General features: G+C 41.3%; 1 protein-coding gene across 23 annotated transcripts in view; it reads left to right on the top strand.

The window, feature by feature from the left end:
* IGSF11 (immunoglobulin superfamily member 11) overlaps positions 1-26,014 on the top strand; it is a 463,419-nt gene that overhangs the window by 245,606 nt on the left and 191,799 nt on the right. For 3 of the 23 annotated variants that reach the window (XR_008624848.1, XR_008624843.1, XR_008624839.1), the window contains exons 10-12: positions 17,860-18,039; positions 18,624-18,779; positions 19,351-19,503. The exons of 15 other annotated variants lie outside the window; for them this stretch is intronic. The gene's annotated coding sequence lies outside the window, so the exon portion shown is untranslated. Of the gene's footprint in view, positions 1-7,968; positions 8,075-17,859; positions 18,040-18,623; positions 18,780-19,350; positions 19,505-26,014 lie in introns of those variants that run through there. 5 more of the 23 variants (XR_008624830.1, XR_008624838.1, XR_008624829.1 and 2 more) reach the window with 4 other exon arrangements.

Raw genomic sequence — 26,014 nt, 5'->3', positions numbered from 1 at the left:
GTGCCTGGGACTGTTCCAGGTGCTGAAGATGTGGAAGCAAACCAAAGTCTGTCCCCTCAAATAAACTTACATTCTAGAAATCCTAACATAGATCAAGATTAGGATAGCCACTCTAGCAGTATCAAATCATAGATATATGTGTGGCACTCTAACCAGAAAGTTCTATTCTTTACCATCCTAGACTGTAGATAAATGGGAGATTATGATTTTGTGGCTATTGAGACTGTTGAAGCTGATTATTCTCTTTCAGTCAAAATCTACTTAGTGTGGAACACACCTAAGTTATGCTAATATGCATATTAGACCCTGGTTCCTCTTTAACAATAGCAGAATGTGTTCTGGGATTGGATTTGGGAAATACAGTACTTCCTTCAGCTGACCAGCTGTGCAATCTTAGTCAATTGACTTAACCTCTCTAGCCTAGTTCCACTTTTCTGAAATGAGTACAATATCTGCCCTACTCATTATACAAGGTAGTTATAAATTTCAAGTGAGATTACAGATAGTTAAAAAAATTTCTTTGAAAAGTACAAGGAGTAAAACAAATACAAGGTTACTATTATCCCCCATGTTTTTAAATAGTCCTAAAACACGCTTGTCCAGCTATAAGGGCAACCAAGTTCATCATGACTGTTGATCCGGGAAGGAGCAAAGAAGGTAGGGAGAGGACAGTGTGCTGTTTTGCATCAAGAAGATCCAACTCTGAGGGATAGTCATAGGACTTGGGGGATATCAAAACAACAGAACAAGTAACGCTTTTGAAAATTCTACTTTAACAGTCTGCCAGTCTCCAGCAATTAGCACATAACCATGTCCCAAAGACACTTCCTGACAAATAGGGAGTCAAGGGGATGCAGTGGGAAGAAATATGCCGCAAAACAGTCATCTGCAATGTAACATGAAATGGTGCAGTGTTTTTTGTTTTTTTTCTTTTTGTTTTGTGTTGTTTTATCTAGGTTAAAATGTAGGTGATGTTATAGGATGTGCATTACACTTTTTCACTTTCTTGTTACTTTTAGATCTGGGGCATTGATTGTTCAGTAGCTGTAGGGTGACACTTACTGCAAATTCTGTGAAACTGCAACCCTTAAAAATTCAACATTTGGGTTGAATATTTGAAGCGTGATGAATTAGTAATGACAGATCCTACAAGCCCCACATGAAAATCAGTTTCACTGTGCCATGGAATACTCATTCTTCTTTAATTGATGTGCTTCTGTAAATGGAAAGCCAGTTATGAATTATATTTGAGTGCTCACACTGTGCCCTGTGCTGCCCCCAGGTGGTGGAGGAGGCAGTGGGCCGACTGGGTGGTGCACTGGATTGGAATCATCACATTGCCAGCTGTGTGCCACTCTCTAGCTCTCTAACTAAACCCTACCTTGCCTACACAACTGGATTGTTATGTGGATTAAATATTGTGTATGTAAAAGCTCTGTAAATTCTGTGCATAAAGTGGTTTGCATTTTGCATATATTTATAGATCTAACTTACACCACAAGCCTGGTAAGTAAGTTGTCTTTTATCGATATGTTGAAGACAAAAAAAAAAAAAAAAGCATAGGAAGGTTAATTGGCACAACATCACAGAGACACTAAGTGGCAGAGCTGGGATTTGAATCCCAGCTTCAATATGGCTCCATAATCTTATGTTGTTGTTATTTATACTATACAATCTCTGTGTAATTTTTTATTGCTATGTAAATTATCAGAGTTCAGTGTCAGGAAAGCACCATGAGGACTGAGGTTGCCTCTCAAAGGCAACTATAGTTGAATGAAGGAGCTGAGCCTAAGATTACTAAATCTGAGCTTCAGAGCAAATGTGAGCTCTACAAGGGAAAAAGCACAGGGCACGTGGTTAAAATTAAATCTAAGCTCCAAGGGGCCTGATGGAGGAACAGGTTAGACCCTCAGAGGAATCCGGGATCTGGCCACAAGCATTGAGAAGCTGGCTAAATGGACTTGCAGATTCAGAAGTGGGAATCCAGTGGAATTCCACTCCTGTGATACTATGATTATGGTGTAAGTAGAAAAAGAACTGGTCATCAAGGTGTGACTGGATGGACAGCTATTAGTACCTTCCTAATCTCCCTTGCCTTGGGATTGCATGGAATCCAGGGTTTCTGGGCTGTTTAAATCTACAAGTGGCAGTTAAATGGATGTATGTGATGTGTGCCACATCCCTTCTTTTGGAGACCCATCTTCCTTGATTCTGTGTGGCTCAGGTGGGGCTGAACAGCCTCTTCATTCTACCCTCAGGTCCAGAGAGGAGCATGTGGCCAGGCCTGGGCAATCAGAGCTTTGTTTGCCTGAGCTATTGAAAACAATGTTGGTTAGAGTTGGTTCCATTCCCCTGGCCTCAGTGATTGATTCATGGAGGATCATGTGACATCATCAGGACCAATCAAAGCTATTGAAATTGCATTGTCTTTTCTTCTGTGACTGTGAGGTGTAAGCACAACACAAGCTGCAACTACATGTGGGCCATCTTCCCCAAAGTATCTTTTTGGAGAGGATGAGCCCAACATGCAAAGAAATGCAAAACTTAGCACACACCATACTATTTATTTAAGTTCCTGGATCCAGCCCTATGTCAAGGGTCTAGCTTTAGATCTGCACTGTTTAATATGATTGTCATTGGCACATGTGGCTATTGAGCACATAAAATATAGCTAGGCCAAGTTGAGATGGCTGGAAATGTAAAATGCATGCCACATTTTGAAGATTTTGTACACAAATTTTCAAATGTCTCAATAATTTTAACATTCTGATTACATATTCAAAGTAGAATAATTTTGGATATACTGAATTTAAAAAATACATTCCTAGAATTAATTTTACCTTGACCTTTCAGCTTTCCAAAGTGTGTCTACTGGTAAGCACTTTTTAAATTATGTATGTGTCTCACACTATATTGGCTAGTGCTTCTCTAGAATTCAGAGACAAAAGCCAATCGCCTTTTTCACTAATTCTAATTTGACTTGAGTTTTTGTCACTTGCAAATGACAGAGTTAGGACAGGCACATATTGGGTCCCAGCTTGGGAAGTTAGGAAGACACAGGACTGGGAAGCAGAGGCTTGCCTAAGTCATCAGGTGGAGATCGCAGAACATTTGGCTCTCCATGTAAGTGGCTTTTGTGACCTCCCAAATCACATTTCTTTTCCTCATTTTTCTTCTGAGTTCTAGGCACAGATTTCCAGATACCGGCTAGATCTTTCTCTTTATCCATTCCATTACCACACAATCAATATGTGCATAAGCAAGCCTCCAGGTCCCTGTGCTCAACCGTACTGAAAGATTCAGTCATCCTTGACCTCACCACCCTCCCCTGCCTTTTGATTTCCAATCAAAAGACTTTTGCGCCAGGATGAACTTTTAAGTTCCTCTAGTTGGGTATAATCTCATTTCATAGATATAAAAACTGATGAGTCAGAAAGCCAGTGGAATCATTCTCCATGCTCTTTGCCTGCCATGGCCCTTCCCCAGTGACAGAAGCAGGCAATTTCTTGATTTCTGCCTCTACCTTTCCCTGCCTCCTCTGACTTCTCTTATAGCTGCTTGGGTTAAATAATCTGCTTGATCACACTGCCCCCTTGTGGCACCAACAAATGTTGGTTAGTAGTGCTGAGCAGAGGAACCCAGGAATAGTGGAGTCAAGGATTAGAGAAGCTATGTTAATTTTATCTCTGTTTGCTTATTTGTTGTTATGCAAGAGGAGGCATATATTTTGGACTCATTTACTTATCAAATTAGTATTGGAGAACAAGCCATATTCAATAAGTTAAAAATAACTTATACTTCAATGTTAAGGGTGAAAGAGAAGAAAGAAATAGAAAGGGAATCATTAGGAGTAAGAGATGAGGACAGACCTCAAGAGTGAGACAGAGAAAGAATAACAAAAGGATATTTTCAAAAGAAAGAGACAAGGAAAGATGCTGTGAGAAGCACAGAGACACACAGGAAAAGAGACCTTTAAATGAAAAAAGCAGTCACTGCAGAGTGAGTGTTCCGCAGAGGCCAGTGTTGTCTTCCCAAGAAAGATTTCTAGAGGGTCAGGAGAAGGGCTGGGGTCCTTTTTGGGTGGTGATAGAATAGATGGGCCAGCTGAGGGAAATCGTGAATTGGACTTAGGGAACTTACAGCTCAGACTCTGGACAAAGCTAGACAGGCAGGGCAGGGTGGATGGTTTCAAATACAACTTGATGTTCCCTCTCATAGCTCCTGAGGCTTAGTGCCAAAGGGCTGTCTCTCAACTTCCTGTGGAAGGCACTGTAAGAGACTGAAGATGGAGGTTACCAATGAAAGGGTACACTAGAAGCCAGTGACAAAGCATGTCCCTCCTGTGTCAGACCATATTTGTCAGCTCCAGCTGCCATAACAATCTGCCATGGACTTGGTAGCTTAAACAACAGAAATTAATTTTCTCACAGTTCTGGAGGCTGGAAGTCCAATACCAAAGTGGCAGCAGGATTGGTTTCTGGGGAGGCCTCTCTTTCTGACTTGCATGTGGCCGCCTTCTCCTGTGCCGTCTCATGGCCTTCCTTCTGTATGCACATGGAAGGAGAGTGATCTCCAGGGTCTCTTCCTCCTCTTATAGGGACACGAGTCCCATCTGATTAGGGGCTCACCCTTAAAACTTCATTTAACCTTAATTACCTCCTTAAAGGGCCTGTCTCCAAATACAGTCACATTTGGGTTAGGGCTTCAACATATGAATTGAGGCAGGGGATGCACAATTTATTCCATACCAGGACCATGTTAGAACATTGGAACCTTGGTGATGAGAAAGCCTCTCCCACCTCCACAGTGTGGCAGGCACGGGAAAGAGCAGCAAAACACCAAGGGATGGAGGGATGTGACAAGGAGGTAGCAAGGGGCTGGAGCAGGTGGCTGGGGGGACGAGGTCTGCTCCTTTGGAGGTGGTCAGGTCTTCTCATCATCTGCCATGCAATAGAGATAGGAAGAACAGGGTAACTTCAGTCCTGGGGGGATCAGAGGTGGAATTTTCTCCATTACCATAAAGATGAACTTGTAGTGACTCTCCAGCACAGTGACCCACTCATAGAGCTCTATCATGGAAAGGGAGGAGCTCTGGCAGAGTGGGGCTCTAGCATTTTCACTGGCAGAGGCTTGGTTTTGTTTTTAAAATTATTCATACCTTTCTTAGGCTTGTGAGAGGTAATCCTCTGCACCACTATCTTTTTGTCTCCCAGTCCGCTTCAATCCTCACCTATCAGCCCCCATCACTTGCTGTTTGTTTACCTTACAAGTGATGGGGGCCGATAGACAAGTGAGGATTGGCCAAGGGGAGTAGGAGAGAGAGAAAGAGTCAACCATGCCCCCGACCACAGCCATGCCCCCCGAGCACACACAGATGAGCCCCACATAGATAGGCTAATGAGCCTGAGGTACTTTCCGTAGCAGAGAGTCTTCATCACCTGACCTTCTGGTTTAGCGTTGTTAAAGTCCCTAATGCTAGGTGGTGTTTACCCTGTCATGGTGTGGGGGGAACTGTGGCTCTTGTTCCTTGCCCCTGAGATATAGATAGCATTGAACCGAATACTGGGATCTACTTTTGGGACTGGGAGTTCCTCTGCATTCACTCGTCATGCAACAAAGTTGGCATAAAACCAGCTGGAGGACCCTCTCATGGTGAGAAGTGGTTAGTTCCAAATGCACCCAAAAACCAGCCTCTCCTCAAACCTGCGAGGAACGTAATGGAGCAGAATTATAATTAGTGTGATTACATATCAGATACAGTTGGTAGAAGAAGAGAAGCAGATGGTGACTGGCAGCTCACACTCAAAAAAGGCTGGGCCTTTTTGCAATTGGAAGAGGAGAGGCAACAAAGGGGCTGAGAACTAGTGAAAATAATCAAGTTGCCATTTAGGTTCAAACACCTTGAAGGTTCTGCCTAATCCATTTAGAAAGCAGGCACATCCAGACGAATTTCACAGAGTTTGGGGTCCCCTGGCCGGTAGCCACCTTTAGTGGATATACATAGCTACTTTATCAGAGGCAATGATAGGAGAAGACGCAGCAGGAAATTTTCAGAAGTGCAGCGTATCCACAACAAAGTAACTCGTGGACACCCCTAAGGCTTGTCTCTTCCCTCCCTCACATGCAGATGCATGAGCTAGAATGTAAGCAAAACCCGTTCCGTAGCAGAATGACCAGAGTAATCCACTCTACTCTGGAGGGTTTGCATCCAAGTAGCTAAGAGCCACTGCACAGCTGACCAGCAGGTGGAAGAAACAGGAGTTTAGAGATTTCCATGAGAGAAAAGTAAGGGAATCAGTACTGGGCATTTCAGAGGAGCTGTGCTGCCCAAATGTGAAAAGTAGAAATGGCCTTTCTGCCTTAGTGGTCAGCGAGCTCAGAGAAGAAGCTGGGCTCCTCTTTCCTGGGCTGTCTGCTTCCCAGAGTTCTCACCTTCCGAAAGTCCCATTTGCTGTTGCTGTTGTCTGAGATAGAGTTGAAAGCCCAACACTTTGGGGAGAAGGTTATTTCTTTGCAAGGTTTATGACAATTAGTTTTAGTGGTTGTTAAGTTGGCTATCACAGTGTTCAGAGTTTCAAGGTTAACATGCCTTTGGGTCACACTCCACATGCCACAACTGCTTATGAGACTGGCAACCAGTCCTGGGTCTCTGAAATTGTGGGTGGTGCCTCTGAAGACACTTGTCTCCTGAGATTCGGCAAGCCAGATGGTTCTGCCTTTACCTTACAATCGCAGCAACCCCAGAGACTCAACTGACTTTTTGTTGCTTACTTATATTGCAGGAGAAGCAATTCATCAGGACCTGCACGCAGAACTAAACTGTCACAGAATTTTACAAAATTCAAATCCTTTTTTACTTTAGGGTAGGAGTTGGCATACCTTTTTTGTAAAGGATCAGGTGAAAAATAGTTTAGGCTTTGTGGACCAGTTTCTGTTGCAACTACTCATTTCTAACATTGTAGCATAAAAGTACCCATAAACAATATGTAAATGAATGAACATAGCTATGTCCCAATAAAACTCTATTTACAAAAACAGGGAACTGGCTGGATTCAGCACACAGGCTATAGTTTGCTAACCCCTGATGTGTAACATTAAAAAAGAAATAATGCTCTTCTTTACCTGATACCATCACCAGAACAGCCTATATTCCATAATTGCCAAGAGAGATGTGAGAAACTTGAAAATTAAATGTATTTTGGCTGGGCACAGTGGCTCACACCTGTATTCCCAGCACTTTGGGTGGCTGAAGTGGGAGGATGGCTTGAGCCCAGGAGTTCAGGATCAGCCTGGGCAACATGGTGAAACCTCATCTCTATAAATTATACAAAAATTGGCGGGGTGTGGTGGCTCACGCATGTAATCTCAGCACTTTGGAAGGCCAAGGCAGGAGGATCACCTGAGGTCAGGAGTTCGAGACCAGCCTGGCCAACATGGTGAAACCCCGTCTCTACTAAAATAACAACAACAAAAAATTAGCCGGGCATGGTGGTGGGTGCCTGTAATCACAGCTACTTGGGTGGCTGAGGCAGGAGAATTGCTTGAACCTGGGAGGTGGAGGTTGCAGTGAGCTGAGATTGTGCCAGTGCGCTGTAGCCTGGGTGACAGAGCGCAACTCTGTCTCAAAAAAACCAAAAACCAAAACACAAAAAGTAAATATACAAAAATTAGCTAGGTATGGTAGTACACATCTGTAGTCTCAGCTACTCAGAAGGCTGAGGTGGGAGGATTGCTTGAGCCCAGGATGTGGAGGTTGCAGTGGGCTATGATTGCACCCCTGTCCTCCCGCCTGGGCCAAAGAGTGTGACCCTGTCTCAATTATTTTTTTTTAAATTTTGTGGCTCAATAGATTTTGGCCCTTGATAAGAAGTGGTTTGTATTCCTGATCAATTAGCACTTGAAAGCCCTTTTGGGAAAGAGTTACTGAACAGCGCTCTAAGTGTGCTCCCTGTTGTTCTTTATCAATAGAAAAGTCAAACACCAAGATTACATGCCTCTACCTCGTAAATATGGGCACGATGGAACAATCCAGTTTCAACTGTACCCTCTTTATAAAATGAGTCTCAAAAAGGTTCGCAGGTAAAAGTAGAAGTAAGGATATCATGAAGTATGTCTTTGTCATTTCTCTGTCTAGATATCTGTCCAGTGCTGAGTGTGTGGTGTTGAAGTCTCCAGCTATTACTGAATTAGGGCCTGTCTCTATTTTTAGCTCTAATATTTGCTTTATATATCTGGGTGCTCCAGTGTTGGGTGCATGTATATTTATAATTGTTATATCCTTTTGTTGAATTTACTGCTTTATCATTATATAGTGACCTTCTTTGTCTCTTTTTAAAGTTTTGTCTTGAAATATATCTTGTCTGATGTAAGTATAGCTATTCCAGCTCTTTTTTTGTTTCTATTTGCATGGAATATCTTTTTCCATCCCTTTATTTTCAGTCTATGTGTGTTTTTATAGATGAAGTGTGTTTCTTATAGGCAATAGATCAATGGGTCTTGCTTTTTAATCCATTAAACCACTCTGTCTTTTGATTGGAGAGTTTACTCCATTTACATTCACTGTTACTACTAATAAGTGAGGACTTACTCCTGCCATTTTGTTATTTGTTTTCTGGTTGTTTTGTGGTCTTCTTTCTTTCCTTCCTTCCTGTCTTCCTTTTAGTGTAGGTGGTTTTCTCTGGTAGTATGCTTTAATTTCTTGCTTTTTATTTTTTTGTGTATCTGTTGTTTAAAATTTTATGGTTACCATGAAGCTTACAAATAATACAGAGTAGAATAATGGTTACCAGAGGCTGGGAAAGGTAGTGAGTGTGGTAGGTGGAGTGGAAATAGTTAATGGGTACAAAAATATAGTTAGAATGAATAAGATCTAGTATTTGATAGCATAACAGGTGACTATAGTCAATAATAATTTATTGTACATTTAAAATAACTAAAAGAGTATAATTGGGTTGTTTGTAATAGAAAGGATAAATGCTTGAGGTGATGGATACCCCATTTACCCTAATGTGATTATTATGCATTGTGTACCCGTATCAAAATTTCTCATGTACCCCATAAATATATACACCAACTATATAGCTACAAAAATTGAAAATAAATAAATAAATAATAAAAAAAGATCCTCAGACCATTAATACAATGGTAGCTTAAGAAAAAATAGAACCCAAACAAACAAAAAACCTGCTTTCAGTATCCTGCAAGGTCCTGAAATCCTCATCTGTGGACTTCACTTCAAATATGTCTTTCTCCCTACAGAATCTCTCTAAACTATTTCAGCTACCAACTTGTACCTTGGAGATTTGGCAGCTTGTTACATTTGCTTCTGAGCTTGTTATGTTGACCCTCAACACTTGAGGGATTCTTTCCTGGCCTGACTTCCCTCTAATCTCAGACCCACACTCTAAAACTTGTGCTGCAGCTGTGCCCTTGTCTAGTCCTTAGGTTTGGGAATACCATCAGCTGAGGCAGGATTCAGTTATTCATAGCATAGAATGAGAGACATAAGCACACCAGTCTCTAGAGTCACTGTAGGATTCTGTAGTTCATGTGAGCATGGCCTGAGAATTCAAGCTAGCAGCTCTAGGGGTTGTTGTTGCTGACAGCACACCCTTTGTGGCAAACCACATAGGAATTAATAGTGACTTCCACTCTGAAGCTTCTACCCTTTGCAGCAACAAGGCTGTTACTTCCCTGGAATTATAGGTTTGTACACTTAATCTGCTTAATTCCCATAGAGAACCAATGTGGTTTCTCACTGCCATGCTGAGATCCTTTCCAAAGCCTTTACAAAGATAGCATCCCCATTCCCAGACTTCTTTTCTCCTGGACCAGGCAGCCTGGTGAAAATGTGCAACAGTTCTAGAAAAGGGGCATGGAAACAGATTCCTTTTATTTATTCTAGACTGAAACTGTGGGCTCATAGTGACATCCAGTCACAATTTTATTTTGTCTTTTTTGGCTTACCAAAGGCTTAGCTTCTCTCGATTTATTTATAGAAATCCACATATCAAAGGAGAGAATAAGGGTAATTTTTATGTGATACAGCTCTTTGCAAGAATTTGCAGATGGTACATACTTTTGTCTCTCATGGAAGATATGCAGTTTTTCTTTTGGAAAGGGTACAGAAAGACCTGGCTACACCTTTCTAACAGATAACGATTACTTTCTATTTGTTCAATTTAGTCCCATCAGAAGAACTCCTTATATGACAGTGCCAGGAGATCTAGGCCCCATTTAGGATATTTTTTGGAGAATGTCTCATACAGCATTTAACATAAGTGTGTTGTGACCTAATCCAGAGCCCTTTTACAGGAAATTCTCAGGCAATTAATTTCATTGTCCATGACTATAGTTGGTTCATTTTCTCCCTTTCAGCACTCTAAGAATTATGGCGATTTCTTATCAAAGAAATAGTTAAATTGAAATTTTACTTGGAAACAACACACAACGAACATAAATTTCATATAGAGGCCCAAATGTCTTGTGTGGCCAACTGTGATGTTCTTTACCTTGTCCATGTAACTGACGCCTTGGCGAATATTTCCTGGGCCTCCGTGAGGGGCATCATCTAAGTCATCTGGAATCTATTCTTTTCTCCAACTCTACTGCCAAAAGTACATCTTTAGATCTTTAGTTGTTGTTTGGGATTCTGGGTAATATAGAAACCCACTGCTTACATCACATGGCTTTCTATTTAGGACTTAGAAAGGAACTGCAGTTCATTTTCTCTGTGTTACACTATTTTTGATTCTCTTTGTTTTTCACCAGCTATTTTCTTCCACTCGTGTACACAGTATTTCTTTTATGAACCAGCTGCCCTGCTCATTTTAAATTGAGATTGTTTTACCCAATTATTCACCTTCTGCCTCTCTTTACAGTGCATTCCTACATTGTAGCCACATCGCATTATTAAACATTTTCATGATAAGCAATTCAGAGCAGTATTCAAAATTAAAAACATTCATCCTGAGCCAAATAGGAGCTCTAGTTTATTGGAATGTGCTTTAACAGTAATCTGATGTTTCTCAGAAGGTTATCAAATTCCAGTCTGAGTTTCTGGATGGTAGATCTCTTTTTAGGATCCCAGCACCTAGTTAACCTCTTCTAATTTGCCATTGGTTCTTAGCAATTTGGTTCATGCTAAAGCTTCTTTGATTTCAACAGCTGATTTTTTATTAGAAAGTTTTCCCTAACTTCTGTCTCTCTCCACACCTCTTTGAGAAATAGGAGCAAGTTTGCTTCCTACCTCGTCCATTAATTCTAGGTGAAGTACATTGTACTATTGTATTAATTAAAGTGGGCATTTATAATAATGCACCAAACTTAGCATTGTGTAAGTGAACAGGAAATTCTCACTATTGTTGGAAAAATTTAAAAAATCTTACCCTTTGAGACACTCTCTAGGATAATCTCAAATCCTTCATTATGTGCTTCTTAAGTAAATGGCATTGCCTTAAAAGAGCTGTATTTCTCGTCTGTCCAAGTCTACCTTTTTTTTTTTATTTTTATTTTTTATTTTTTATTATACTTTAAGTTTTAGGGTACATGTGCACATTGTGCAGGTTAGTTACATATGTATACATGTGCCATGCTGGTGCGCTGCACCCACTAACTCGTCATCTAGCATTAGGTATATCTCCCAATGCTATCCCTCCCCCCTCCCCACCACAGTCCCCAGAGTATGATATTCCCCTTCCTGTGTCCATGTGATCTCATTGTTCAATTCCCACCTATGAGTGAGAATATGCGGTGTTTGGTTTTTTGTTCTTGCGATAGTTTACTGAGAATGATGGTTTCCAATTTCATCCATGTCCCTACAAAGGATATGAACTCATCATTTTTTATGGCTGCATAGTATTCCATGGTGTATATGTGCCACATTTTCTTAATCCAGTCTATCATTGTTGGACATTTGGGTTGGTTCCAAGTCTTTGCTATTGTGAATAATGCCGCAATAAACATACGTGTGCATGTGTCTTTATAGCAGCATGATTTATAGTCATTTGGGTATATACCCAGTAATGGGATGGCTGGGTCAAATGGTATTTCTAGTTCTAGATCCCTGAGGAATCGCCACACTGACTTCCACAATGGTTGAACTAGTTTACAGTCCCACCAACAGTGTAAAAGTGTTCCTATTTCTCCACATCCTCTCCAGCACCTGTTGTTTCCTGACTTTTTAATGATTGCCATTCTAACTGGTGTGAGATGATATCTCATTGTGGTTTTGATTTGCATTTCTCTGATGGCCAGTGATGATGAGCATTTTTTCATGTGTTTTTTGGCTGCATAAATGTCTTCTTTTGAGAAGTGCCTGTTCATGTCCTTCGCCCACTTTTTGATGGGGTTGTTTGTTTTTTTCTTGTAAATTTGTTTGAGTTCACTGTAGATTCTGGATATTAGCCCTTTGTCAGATGAGTAGGTTGCGAAAATTTTCTCCCATGTTGTAGGTTGCCTATTCACTCTGATGGTAGTTTCTTTTGCTGTGCAGAAGCTCTTTAGTTTAATTAGATCCCATTTGTCAATTTTGGCTTTTGTTGCCATTGCTTTTGGTGTTTTGGACATGAAGTCCTTGCCCACGCCTATGTCCTGAATGGTAATGCCTAGGTTTTCTTCTAGGGTTTTTATGGTTTTAGGTCTAACGTTTAAATCTTTAATCCATCTTGAATTGATTTTTGTATAAGGTGTAAGGAATGGATCCAGTTTCATCTTTCTACATATGGCTAGCCAGTTTTCCCAGCACAATTTATTAAATAGGGAATCCTTTCCCCATTGCTTGTTTTTCTCAGGTTTGTCAAAGATCAGATAGTTGTAGGTAAGCGGCGTTATTTCTGAGGGCTCTGTTCTGTTCCATTGATCTATATTTCTGTTTTGGTACCAGTACCATGCTGTTTTGGTTACTGTAGCCTTGTAGTATAGTTTGAAGTCAGGTAGTGTGATGCCTCCAGCTTTGTTCTTTTGGCTTAGGATTGACTTGGCGATGCGGGCTCTCTTTTGGTTCCATATGAACTTTGAAGTAGTTTTTTCCAATTCTGTGAAGAAAGTCATTGGTAGCTTGATGGGGATGGCATTGAATCTGTAAATTACCTTGGGCAGTATGGCCATTTTCACGATATTGATTCTTCCTACCCATGAGCAAGGAATGTTCTTCCATTTGTTTGTATCCTCTTTTATTTCCTTGAGCAGTGGTTTGTAGTTCTCCTTGAAGAGGTGCTTCACATCCCTTGTACGTTGGATTCCTAGGTATTTTATTCTCTTTGAAGCAATTGTGAATGGGAGTTCACTCATGATTTGGCTCTCTGTTTGTCTGTTGTTGGTGTATAAGAATGCTTGTGATTTTTGTACATTGATTTTGTATCCTGAGACTTTGCTGAAGTTGCTTATCAGCTTAAGGAGATTTTGGGCTGAGACGATGGGGTTTTCTAGATAAACAATCATGTCATCTGCAAACAGGGACAATTTGACTTCCTCTTTTCCTAATTGAATACCCTTTATTTCCTTCTCCTGCCTGATTGCCCTGGCCAGAACTTCCAACACTATGTTGAATAGGAGCGGTGAGAGAGGGCATCCCTGTCTTGTGCCAGTTTTCAAAGGGAATGCTTCCAGTTTTTGCCCATTCAGTATGATATTGGCTGTGGGTTTGTCATAGATAGCTCTTATTATTTTGAAATATGTCCCATCAATACCTAATTTATTGAGAGTTTTTAGCATGAAGGGTTGTTGAATTTTGTCAAAGGCTTTTTCTGCATCTATTGAGATAATCATGTGGTTTTTGTCTTTGGCTCTGTTTATATGCTGGATTACATTTATTGATTTGCGTATGTTGAACAAGCCTTGCATCCCAGGGATGAAGCCCACTTGATCATGGTGGATAAGCTTTTTGATGTGCTGCTGGATTCGGTTTGCCAGTATTTTATTGAGGATTTTTGCATCAATGTTCATCAAGGATATTGGTCTAAAATTCTCTTTTTTGGTTGTGTCTCTGCCAGGCTTTGGTATCAGAATGATGCTGGCCTCATAAAATGAGTTAGGGAGGATTCCCTCTTTTTCTATTGATTGGAATAGTTTCAGAAGGAATGGTACCAGTTCCTCCTTGTACCTCTGGTAGAATTTGGCTGTGAATCCATCTGGTCCTGGACTCTTTTTGGTTGGTAAACTATTGATTATTGCCACAATTTCAGCTCCTGTTATTGGTCTATTCAGAGATTCAACTTCTTCCTGGTTTAGTCTTGGGAGAGTGTATGTGTCGAGGAAGGTATCCATTTCTTCTAGATTTTCTAGTTTATTTGCGTAGAGGTGTTTGTAGTATTCTCTGATGGTAGTTTGTATTTCTGTGGGATCGGTGGTGATATCCCCTTTATCATTTTTTATTGTGTCTATTTGATTCTTCTCTCTTTTTTTCTTTATTAGTCTTGCTAGCGGTCTATCAATTTTGTTGATCCTTTCAAAAAACCAGCTCCTGGATTCATTAATTTTTTGAAGGGTTTTTTGTGTCTCTATTTCCTTCAGTTCTGCTCTGATTTTAGTTATTTCTTGCCTTCTGCTAGCTTTTGAATGTGTTTGCTCTTGCTTTTCTAGTTCTTTTAATTGTGATGTTAGGGTGTCAATTTTGGATCTTTCCTGCTTTCTCTTGTGGGCATTTAGTGCTATAAATTTCCCTCTACACACTGCTTTGAATGCGTCCCAGAGATTCTGGTATGTTGTGTCTTTGTTCTCGTTGGTTTCAAAGAACATCTTTATTTCTGCCTTCATTTCGTTATGTACCCAGCAGTCATTCAGGAGCAGGTTGTTCAGTTTCCATGTAGTTGAGCGGCTTTGAGTGAGATTCTTAATCCTGAGTTCTAGTTTGATTGCACTGTGGTCTGAGAGATAGTTTGTTATAATTTCTGTTCTTTTACATTTGCTGAGGAGAGCTTTACTTCCAAGTATGTGGTCAATTTTGGAATAGGTGTGGTGTGGTGCTGAAAAAAATGTATATTCTGTTGATTTGGGGTGGAGAGTTCTATAGATGTCTATTAGGTCCGCTTGGTGCAGAGCTGAGTTCAATTCCTGGGTATCCTTGTTGACTTTCTGTCTCGTTGATCTGTCTAATGTTGACAGTGGGGTGTTAAAGTCTCCCATTATTAATGTGTGGGAGTCTAAGTCTCTTTGTAGGTCACTCAGGACTTGCTTTATGAATCTGGGTGCTCCTGTATTGGGTGCATAAATATTTAGGATAGTTAGCTCCTCTTGTTGAATTGATCCCTTTACCATTATGTAATGGCCTTCTTTGTCTCTTTTGATCTTTGTTGGTTTAAAGTCTGTTTTATCAGAGACTAGGATTGCAACCCCTGCCTTTTTTTGTTTTCCATTTGCTTGGTAGATCTTCCTCCATCCTTTTATTTTGAGCCTATGTGTGTCTCTGCACGTGAGATGGGTTTCCTGAATACAGCACACTGATGGGTCTTGACTCTTTATCCAACTTGCCAGTCTGTGTCTTTTAATTGGAGAATTTAGTCCATTTACATTTAAAGTTAATATTGTTATGTGTGAATTTGATCCTGTCATTATGATGTTAGCTGGTGATTTTGCTCGTTAGTTGATGCAGTTTCTTCCTAGTCTTGATGGTCTTTACATTTTGGCATGATTTTGCAGCGGCTGGTACCGGTTGTTCCTTTCCATATTTAGCGCTTCCTTCAGGAGCTCTTTTAGGGCAGGCCTGGTGGTGACAAAATCGGTCAGCATTTGCTTGTCTGTAAAGTATTTTATTTCTCCTTCACTTATGAAGCTTAGTTTGGCTGGATATGAAATTCTGGGTTGAAAATTCTTTTCTTTAAGAATGTTGAATATTGGCCCCCACTCTCTTCTGGCTTGTAGGGTTTCTGCCGAGAGATCCGCTGTTAGTCTGATGGGCTTCCCTTTGAGGGTAACCCGACCTTTCTGTCTGGCTGCCCTTAACATTTTTTCCTTCATTTCAACTTTGGTGAATCTGACAATTATGTGTCTTGGAGTTGCTCTTCTCGAGGAGTATCTTTGTGGCGTTCTCTGTATTTCCTGAATCTGAATGTTGGCCTGCCTTGCTAGATTGGGGAAGTTCTCCTGGATAATATCCTGCAGAGTGTTTTCCAACTTGGTTTCATTCTCCGCATCACTTTCAGGTACACCAATCAGACGTAGATTTGGTCTTTTCACATAGTCCCATATTTCTTGGAGTCTTTGCTCATTTCTTTTTATTCTTTTTTTCTCTAGACTTCCCTTCTCGCTTCGTTTCATTCATTTCATCTTCCATTGCTGATACCCTTTCTTCCAGTTGATCGCATCGGCTCCTGAGGCTTCTGCATTCTTCACGTAGTTCTCGAGCCTTGGTTTTCAGCTCCATCAGCTCCTTTAAGCACTTCTCTGTATTGGTTATTCTAGTTATACATTCTTCTAAATTTTTTTCAAAGTTTTCAACTTCTTTGCCTTTGGTTTGAATGTCCTCCCGTAGCTCAGAGTAATTTGATTGTCTGAAGCCTTCTTCTCTCAGCTCGTCAAAATCATTCTCCATCCAGCTTTGTTCCGTTGCTGGTGAGGAACTGCGTTCCTTTGGAGGAGGAGAGGCGCTCTGCATTTTAGAGTTTCCTGTTTTTCTGTTCCGTTTTCTCCCCATCTTTGTGGTTTTATCTACTTTTGGTCTTTGATGATGGTGATGTACAGATGGGTTTTTGGTGTGGATGTCCTTTCTGTTTGTTAGTTTTCCTTCTAACAGACAGGACCCTCAGCTGCAGGTCTGTTGGAATACCCTGCCGTGTGAGGTGTCAGTGTGCCCCTGCTGGGGGGTGCCTCCCAGTTAGGCTGCTCGGGGGTCAGGGGTTAGGGACCCACTTGAGGAGGCAGTCTGCCCGTTCTCAGATCTCCAGCTGCGTGCTGGGAGAACCACTGCTCTCTTCAAAGCTGTCAGACAGGGACATTTAAGTCTGCAGAGGTTACTGCTGTCTTTTTGTTTGTCTGTGCCCTGCCCCCAGAGGTGGAGCCTACAGAGGCAGGCAGGCCTCCTTGAGCTGTGGTGGGCTCCACCCAGTTCGAGCTTCCTGGCTGCTTTGTTTACCTAAGCAAGCCTGGGCAATGGCGGGCGCCCCTCCCCCAGCCTCGCTGCCGCCTTGCAGTTTGATCTCAGACTGCTGTGCTAGCAATCAGCGAGATTCCGAGGGCGTAGGACCCTCCGAGCCAGGTGTGGGATATAGTCTCGTGGTGCGCCGTTTTTTAAGCCGGTCTGAAACGCGCAATATTCGGGTGGGAGTGACCCGAGTTTTCCGGGTGCGTCCGTCACCCCTTTCTTTGACTCGGAAAGGGAACTCCCTGACCCGTTGCGCTTCCCAGGTGAGGCAATGCCTCGCCCTGCTTCGGCTCGCGCACGGTGCGCGCACCCACTGGCCTGCGCCCACTGTCTGGCACTCCCTAGTGAGATGAACCCGGTACCTCAGATGGAAATGCAGAAATCACCCGTCTTCTGCGTCGCTCACGCTGGGAGCTGTAGACCGGAGCTGTTCCTATTCGGCCATCTTGGCTCCTCCCCCCCCAAGTCTACCTTTTAAGTGACAAAATTGCAACAATGGTAAATGCATTGCTTCCCGTGTCCTCCAAGACTTCACAGCTCATATCTCAATACTTCAGTCTCTCAAGTGCAAAATGAGGATAATAGTTTATAGCATTTAAGATGTGAAGCACTTAGAACAGTCACTGAAACATTATTGAATGCACACTAGCCACTATCACTATTATTTGAAATGTCTCATTGTTATAAATACATATTTTAAAATGTGTGCAAAGTCAACATTGTATTTAAGACTATTGCATTCCCCCAGTGCCACAGTACCACTAATTGAATTTGTGATTTAGGTCTCTCCAGGCAGAATTCAAGGCTGTGGCTCGGCTTTAATACCATCTAGATATTGGATTCCTGACCTGACTTGTTGAGTCTTACCTATCCTGTATTCTTTTTCAATGGTCTCTGCCTACCAATTGAGATAGCCTCTGATTTTACCTGTGCTCCTCCTCCTCTTTCTCTCTCAGCCACTGGTGAGTATTTACATGAGCTAAGATTTAGGAGTGCTGTAGATCAGGAAGCTTTGTTGGCATTAGTGGCTGATTCAGTTTCCCCAGTGTCCCCTGTGGCTGTGCTGAGTGCTCTCCTGGACCCTCCTCTCTGGTCACATCCTGTTCTAAGTAATGGTCCATTTAGATGTGATCTTAGTCTCATCGTTTTAGTCCATTTGTGCTGCTAATAACAAAATACGACAGACTGGGTAATTTATAAACAATAGAAATTTATTTCTTACAGTTCTGGAGGCTGGGCAGTTCAAGATAAAGGCACCAGCATTCAGTGTCTGGTGAGGACCTTCTTGCTGTGTCCTCACATATTTGCAGGGCCAAAAAGGCAAAAAGACCCTAAGCCACTTCCCTCCAGATCTTCTATAAGGCACTAATCTGTTTATGAGAGGAGAGCCGGAATGACTAATCATCTTCCTAAAGTCCCCACCTCATAACAACACCACCATGGGGATTAAGTTTCAACATATGAATTCTGAAAAACATTTAGACAATAGCACTTAACATTTAAAAGTTGCTTAATTTCAAGGCCAAAAATTAATCTTATGTTTCAGAATATTATTCAAAAATCCCTCACAAGCAGTTTAACCTCAATGTGATATGGAAGACCAATGGTCATTACAAAGTATGTTGTTAGACGTCTTTACTATTTCCCAGATGACTGGAAATATGGCCTTACACTAGAGTGACCCTATTACCAGCTCACCCAGGTTAGTCTCAGTTTATATTTGTAGCCTAGGAATTATTAATAGTGTCCCTCAATTACTCTCAGAGTGTCTTAATTTGGGCAATAAGTTTATAAGGTCACCACAGCTTGAAATGATGTCTAGTAATCATCCTCCAAATTATTTTATGTCAGGAGTTCACAATCTAACATCAGTTTTCCATAGATCTTCACATTCACATTACAGCTTTGTTGACTCTTTCAACATCTCTATTTTAATAGCTCTGAGACAAAACTTCAGGAAAGTTATGTTGCTTATCTTAGAAACCTAACTTTCATGGTGAAAGGATATGATGAAAATAGGAATCTCCACCACAGAAGAATAGAAAAATCTCTTCCTAGGAGATATCTTTTCCTGAAGCTTTTTTTGATTGCCCAAGACAGGAAAATAAATCTTCTGTGATTATATAAGATAATGTATACTTATTATAGGATATACCATATCATATTCAAATTAATTTTGTCCTGTGACTATGCTCCTTGAAGATGGGAAACATTTTGTAATTATTTGCTTCTTGAAGGTGGTAACTATTTCATAATTATTTGTGTTTTTCCAGGCCTCACACGTGGCACATAGTAGATGCTGAAAAAAGTTTGTGAATCTGAATATTGGAACTCAATTGAACTCAAGACTATTTTTATCAACTCTTCTATTGATCAAAGTTGATTAGTATATACTAGAAGTTGCTGATTATAAAACAAATTAATCTGATGTGTTATTGGTCATGCAGGCCACCCACCCAGTCTATCCTTCTATCTACTATGTGTGAAACATTCTCTTCCTTCCACTTTATGTGGAGATAGGTGAAACATTTCCTCTTTTCATTCTCTCAGTAAGTCTGATGACTCCCTATGTTCCTGATCATCTGATCCCAAGGAAACACACTATTAGTCAATTCTCACACTGTTTTAAAGAAATACCTGAGACTGGGTAATTTATGAAGAAAGGAGGTTTAATTGACTCACAGTTCCACAGGCTGTATAGAAAGCATGACTGGGAGGTTTCAGGAAACTTACAATCATGGTGGAAGATGAAGGGGAAGCAAGGCACATCTTCCTACGGCAGAGCAGGAGAGAAAGGGGGGAAGTGTCATACTTTTAAACCATCAGATCTCATGAGAACTCACCCACTATCATGAGAACAACAAGGAGGAAATCCAGCCCCATGATCCAATCACCTCCCAGCAGGTCCCTCCCCCAACACTGGGGATTCTAATTTGACATGAGATTTGGGTGGGAACACAGAGCTAACCCATATCATTCTGCCGTTGATCCCCACCCCCAAATCTCATGTCCTTCTCACATTTCAAAACCAATTATGCTTCCCAACAGTCCCACAAAATCTTAACTCATTCCAGCATTAACCCAAAATTCAGGTCCAAAGTCTCATCTGAGACAAGCCAAGTCCCTTATGCCTATGAGCCTGAAAATCAAAAACAATTTAGCTGCTTCCAGGATACAATGGAAGTACAGGGATTTGGTAAATGCTCTCATTCCAAATGGGAGAAATTGGCCAAAACACAGGGGCTACAGGCCCCATGCAAGTCCAAAACACAGAAGGGCAGTCATTAAACCTTAAAGCTCCGAAATAATCTCCTTTGACTTCATGTCTTATATCCAGGGCACACTAATGCAAGGGGTGGGCTCCCAAGGACTTGGGCAGCTCTACCTCCATGGCTCTGAAAGGTATAGCCCCCTTGGTTGCTTTCATTAGCTGGCATTGAGTGCCTGTGGCTTCAACGCTGGATCTACTATTCTGGGGTCTATAGGATGGTGGCTCTCTTCTCACAGCTCCACTAGGCAGTGCCCCAGTGGGGACTCTGTGTGGGGTCTCCAACCTCACATTTCCTCTCTGCACTGTCCTAGTAGAGGTTCTCCATGAGGGCTCTGCCTCTGCAGCAGACTTCTGCCTGGACGTCCAGGCATTTCCATACATCCTCTGAAATCTAGGCGATGGCTCCCAAGCCTCAACTCTTGTCTTTTGTGCACCCACAGGCCCAACACCTTTTGGAGGCCACCAAGGCTTGGGGCTTGCACCCTCTGAAGTAATGGCTCTAGCTGTACCTCGGCTCCTTTTAGTTGTGGCTGGAGCTGGAGTGGCTGGGACTTAGAGCACCATGTCCTGAAGCTCACAGAGCAGTGGGGCCCTGGGCCTGGCCTGGAAAACCATTTTTCCCTCCTAGGCCTCCAGGTCTGTGATGGGAGGGGCTATCACAAAGGTCTCTGAAATGACCTGGAGGCATTTTTCCCATTGTCTTGGCTATTAACATTTGGCTTCTCTTTATTTATGCAACTTTCTGCAGCCTTAAATTTCTCTCCAGAAAATGGGTTTTTCTTTCCTACCACATAGTCAGGCTGCACATTTTTTCAACTTTTATGCTCTGCTTCCCTTTTAAATATAAGTTTCACTTCCAGACCATCTCTTTGTGAATGCATATGAGTGTATGTTGTTAGGAGCAGCCAGGCCACATCTTGAACACTTTGCTGCTTAGAAATTGCTTCTGCCACGTACCCTAAGTCATCTCTCTCAACTACAAAGTTCCATGGATTCCTAGAGCAGGGCAAAATGCCTCAGTCTCTTTGCTAAAGCATAGCAAGAGTGACCTTTACTCCAGTTCCCAATAAGTTCTTTATCTCCATCTGAGACCACCTCAGCCTGGACTTCACTGTCCATATGACTATCATCATTTGGTCACAACCATTCAACAAGTTTCTAGGAAGTTCCAAACTTTCCCTCATCTTCCTGTCTACTTCTGAGCCCTCCAAACTGTTCCAACCTCTGCCTGTTACCCAGTTCCAAAGTTACTTCCATATTTTCAGGTATCTTCATAGCAATGCCCCGCTTCTCTGGTACCAGTTCTCTGTATTAGTCTGTTCTCACACTGCTATAAAGAACTACCTGAGATTCCATAATTTATGAAGAAAAGAGGTTTAATTGAGTCACAGTTCCATAGGCTGTATAGGAAGCATGGCTGGGCAGCCTCAGGAAACTTACAATCATAGTGGAAAGCAAAGGGCAAACAAATACATTTTATTATGGCAGAGCAGGAGAGAGAGCAAAGGGGGAGGTGCTACTCACTTTTAACCAGATCTCATGAGAACTCACTCACTATCATGAGAACAGCAAGGGGAAAATCCACCCCCATGGTCCAATCACCTCCCACCAGTTCCCTCTTCCAACATTGGGGATTCCAATTTAGCATGAGATTTGGGTGGGAACATAGAGTCAACCCACATTAAACACCTACCTTGGCCAGAAATGTTTAGTAATGTCCAGTTATGGACTCTAACCAATTCTAGAGAGACATCCCCCTAAAACCCAAAAGCAGTCAATGACTTGGATAAGGAAGGTGATACTAGGTTACTCCAGCCAGAGTCACAAGTCGGAGATAATAGCTGGTCTTGACAAAAGAGAATGATCAAATAAAGAAAAACTAATTAGAACTTGTTCTCAGAATAATTCTCATTCCCTGTCTGTAATTCTGTTAAAATATTTGAAAGTGGTTTCTCACATATGGTGTTTAGACTCTGTGGATTTGAATGACCCAAGCTATTCTTATCTTGCTTTACAATGAATAATTGAGATTTAGGCATGTAGTTGGATAAAAAAGATTGTTTCAAAATCCAAAGTGACTATAGCAGTTTCCACCTTTTAAGTGGGGTAGGGATGACATACTTCATATCAGAGAAAAATTATATGTCTGTACAACTTCCTTCTACTCATAGAGGCCAGAAGGAAAGAAAGACAGAACAGGATGAAACTTCAAAGTCACTGTAAGTTTTTCTGGGGTACCAAAGGTTGAGAGCAAGAATAGATAACTCTTTTATTGGAGGACATAAATGAATCTTTATATATGCAAATGTGAGCATAGAGCCTGGTTGTGGGTGGAGAACTAAATTAGTCTGAAAACTAAAATGAGAGGAATTGAGATGTGAGATTTGAGAAAAAGAGGTAGTCAAGCAACAGTCAAGATGGTCCAAAGAGACTGATGATGGTGGATCATGCCTGTAATCTCAGCACTTTGGGAGGCCGAGGCTGGCAGATCACTTGAGGTCAGGAGTTTGAGACCAGCCTGGCCAACATGGTGAAACCCTGTCTCTACCAAAAAATACAAAAATTAGCTGGGTGTGGTGGTTGGTGCACACCTGTAGTCCCAGCTACTTGGGAGGCTGAGGTGGAGAATTGCTTGAACCCAGGAGGTAGAGGTTACAGTGAGCCGAGATTGCGCCACTGCACTCCAGCCTAGACAACAGACTGAGACCCTGTCTCAAAAAAAAAAAAAAAAAGATGGTTCAAGGACTTCTAAATTTAGGGGCAGCTAATATGCAATTATAAAGTATAGGCATTGCTTCTGTATAAACCCCTCCACTGCACCAAATCTGTAATAAAACCTGTTATTCCTACCATGCTCTTTCTGGGAAACCAAGAAGTAACTGTGTTCCATACCTAGATTGTCTGCATTGATTATAGTAGAGCTTCTTAAACTTTAATATGCATGAAAATCACTGGGGATCTTGTTAAACTTGCAGATTTTGATCTAGTAGGTCTGGGGTGGGGAAGTCTGCATTACTAACAAGACCCAGGTATTACCAATACACCAATCTCAAGACCATACTTCAACTGTCAAGGAGAGAGGCAAGAATTACAGGCATGAGAAATGCAGGAGAAACATCATGTTCAGCAGATTGAGAAACTTAGAATGCAAAAATTTTTGAGGGCATAAACCCTAGAGATTCTCAGATATCTTGCAATAAAGTATTACACTACCCAGAGAGCTCGTGAAAGAATGGTGGAGCCACTTTTACTAAATCTCAAATGATAGGGAAAGGGAAGCCAATACCTGAGTTATAAGCACCTGAATTACATCTTGTGTTTTAGGATTGAAATTTTCTTGACTTGCTTTTCATGGTTATTTTCCCTTTTGTCGCTTTTTTGCCAATCCTCTGCTGTTTCTTCTTTTCTTTTCTCATTCTGATCTGCATTTTGCTCACATCCAATGCACAGTTTCAACTGCAATCTGAAGAAGAAAAGTCAAACTTGCACTGAAAGTGTCACCCCTAATTAATATCCTAGAAGGCCACCCTTTCGTTAGTATTCAGACCTTGTTTCAGCCCAGATCATTAATGGACTCTTTTCTCTGAGGATGATAATTATGTGTGATGCTGTTGTTTCCTGCCAGTCTAGGGATCTGAAGAGCTTTATCACTGTGGCAGGCTCATTGGAGAGTTAAATGGCATGGCTGAAAGCTGTTCCACCATGCAAACATCTGACACTGTAAGCAAAGTTTCAGCCATTACCAAAGCTGATGTTGCTATATAACCTCATGTGAGGTTCATGTAATTTCTGAAAGCATGAGACCACTAGATCTGCCATTTGCTTGAGTAGTATCTTATGAACACTATCTGTTGTGCTCAGCTTCTCTGTTGAATCACCCATGGGTATAAGTGCAACAAAAATGAGAGTTCTTCCTCTAAAAGCAATATTAATCTAGATGCTCTGCATTCTGACTTAGTTAATATGACCTCTGAAATTGTAAATCACATGATGCTATAGTCTGAATGTTTGTGTCTTCCCCCAAAATTTATATGTTAAAATTCAAATCCCCAAGATGATGGTAACAGGAGGTGGGGCCTTTGGGAGATGATTAGATTATGAAGGCAGAAATCTCATGATTGGGGTTATTGCCCTTATAAAAGAGACCCCAGTGACATCAGCATGATGGCTGACTAGAAGCCCCTTGAGCTCATCCCTCTCACAAAGCCAGAACAATGAATAAACAACTATATTTTAATAAAAATAACAGGGAGAGTGCTGGAGTATATCAGAAGAGTTAAAAAAAAACCCTAATGAGCATAGAAAGTTGAGATGGTCACATAGAAAACAGTAGGAAATGCCGGCCCTCCACCACCCCATTTCCCAAACAGGATCAGTTGAGAATGAGAAGGAACTTCTCCCTATGGTGATGAAGTAAGCAAGATAATCCCAGCAACCCCCATCAACATCTTGGACACCTGCAGACCTCACCACTGGGATCTCCTGCAGCTTTAGCTCTTCAAGGTCTTTTGTGATTCCATATAAATTTTAAGAAAGCAATCTCATTTACAATAACTATTAAAAATAATTAAATATCTAGAAATAAATATAGCAAAGGAGGTAAGTGGTTTCTACAAGGAAAACTATAAAACACTAGTGAAAGAAATTGAAGAGGACACAAAACAAAAAATGGAAAGATATATTCATAGATTGGAAAAATATTGTGAAAATGACCATACTACCAAAAGTGATCTACAGATTCAATGGAATCCCTATCAAAATACCACTGACAGTCTTCACAGAAATAGAAAAAACAATCTTAATATTTATATGGAACCACAAAAAACCTTGAATAGCCAAAGGAATTCTAAGAAAGAGAATAAAGCTGGAGGCCTCATACTGTCAGACTTCAAAATATACTACAAAACTATAGTAAGCTAAACAGCATAGTACTGAAATAATAATAGGCCCATAGACCAGTTGAACAGAATACAGAAGCCAGAAATAAATGCATTTATTTACAGCTAACTGATTTTTGATAAAGTTGCCAAGAACATACATTGGAGAAGAAACAGTATCTTCAATAAATGGTCCTGGTAAAACTGGACATTCATATGCATAAAAATGGAACTAGACCCATATCTCTCAGCATACACAAAAATTAACCAAAATGAATTAAAGACTTAATTTTGAGACCTGAAATGATGAAACTACTAGAAGAAAACATAGGAGAGAGATTTGTCAGGAGCAAGATAGTAGAATAGAAGGATCTGCCAATCATCCTTCCCTCAAGAACACCAATGTAACAACTATCTACACAGATAAAAACGCCTTCATAAGACCAGAAAATCAGATGAGCCCTCATGGTACCTGGTTTTAACTCTGTATCACTGAAAGAGGCACTGAAGAGATAGAAAAAACAGTCCTGGAGTGCATCACCACCCCTTTCCCATCCCTGGCAATGGCAGGTGGTGCCCAGGGTAGCTCTGGAGGAAAAGGGTGGGAGAGCACAGCAATAGTGAGACATTGAATTCAGTGCTGCCCTGTTAGAGCAGAAAGGGCAACTGGACCAAACTCAGCTGAAGCACATGCAGGGAGGGAGCATTGAAACCAGACCTAGCCAGAGGGGAATCACCGATCCCAGCAGTCTGAACTTGAGTGCCCACTAACATTGCTACCAAGGGCCA

Source organism: Pan paniscus, chromosome 2, assembly GCF_029289425.2.
Source record: "Pan paniscus chromosome 2, NHGRI_mPanPan1-v2.0_pri, whole genome shotgun sequence".
Taxonomy (NCBI): Eukaryota; Metazoa; Chordata; class Mammalia; order Primates; family Hominidae; genus Pan; species Pan paniscus.
This window is presented reverse-complemented; position numbering and strand designations above follow the sequence as displayed.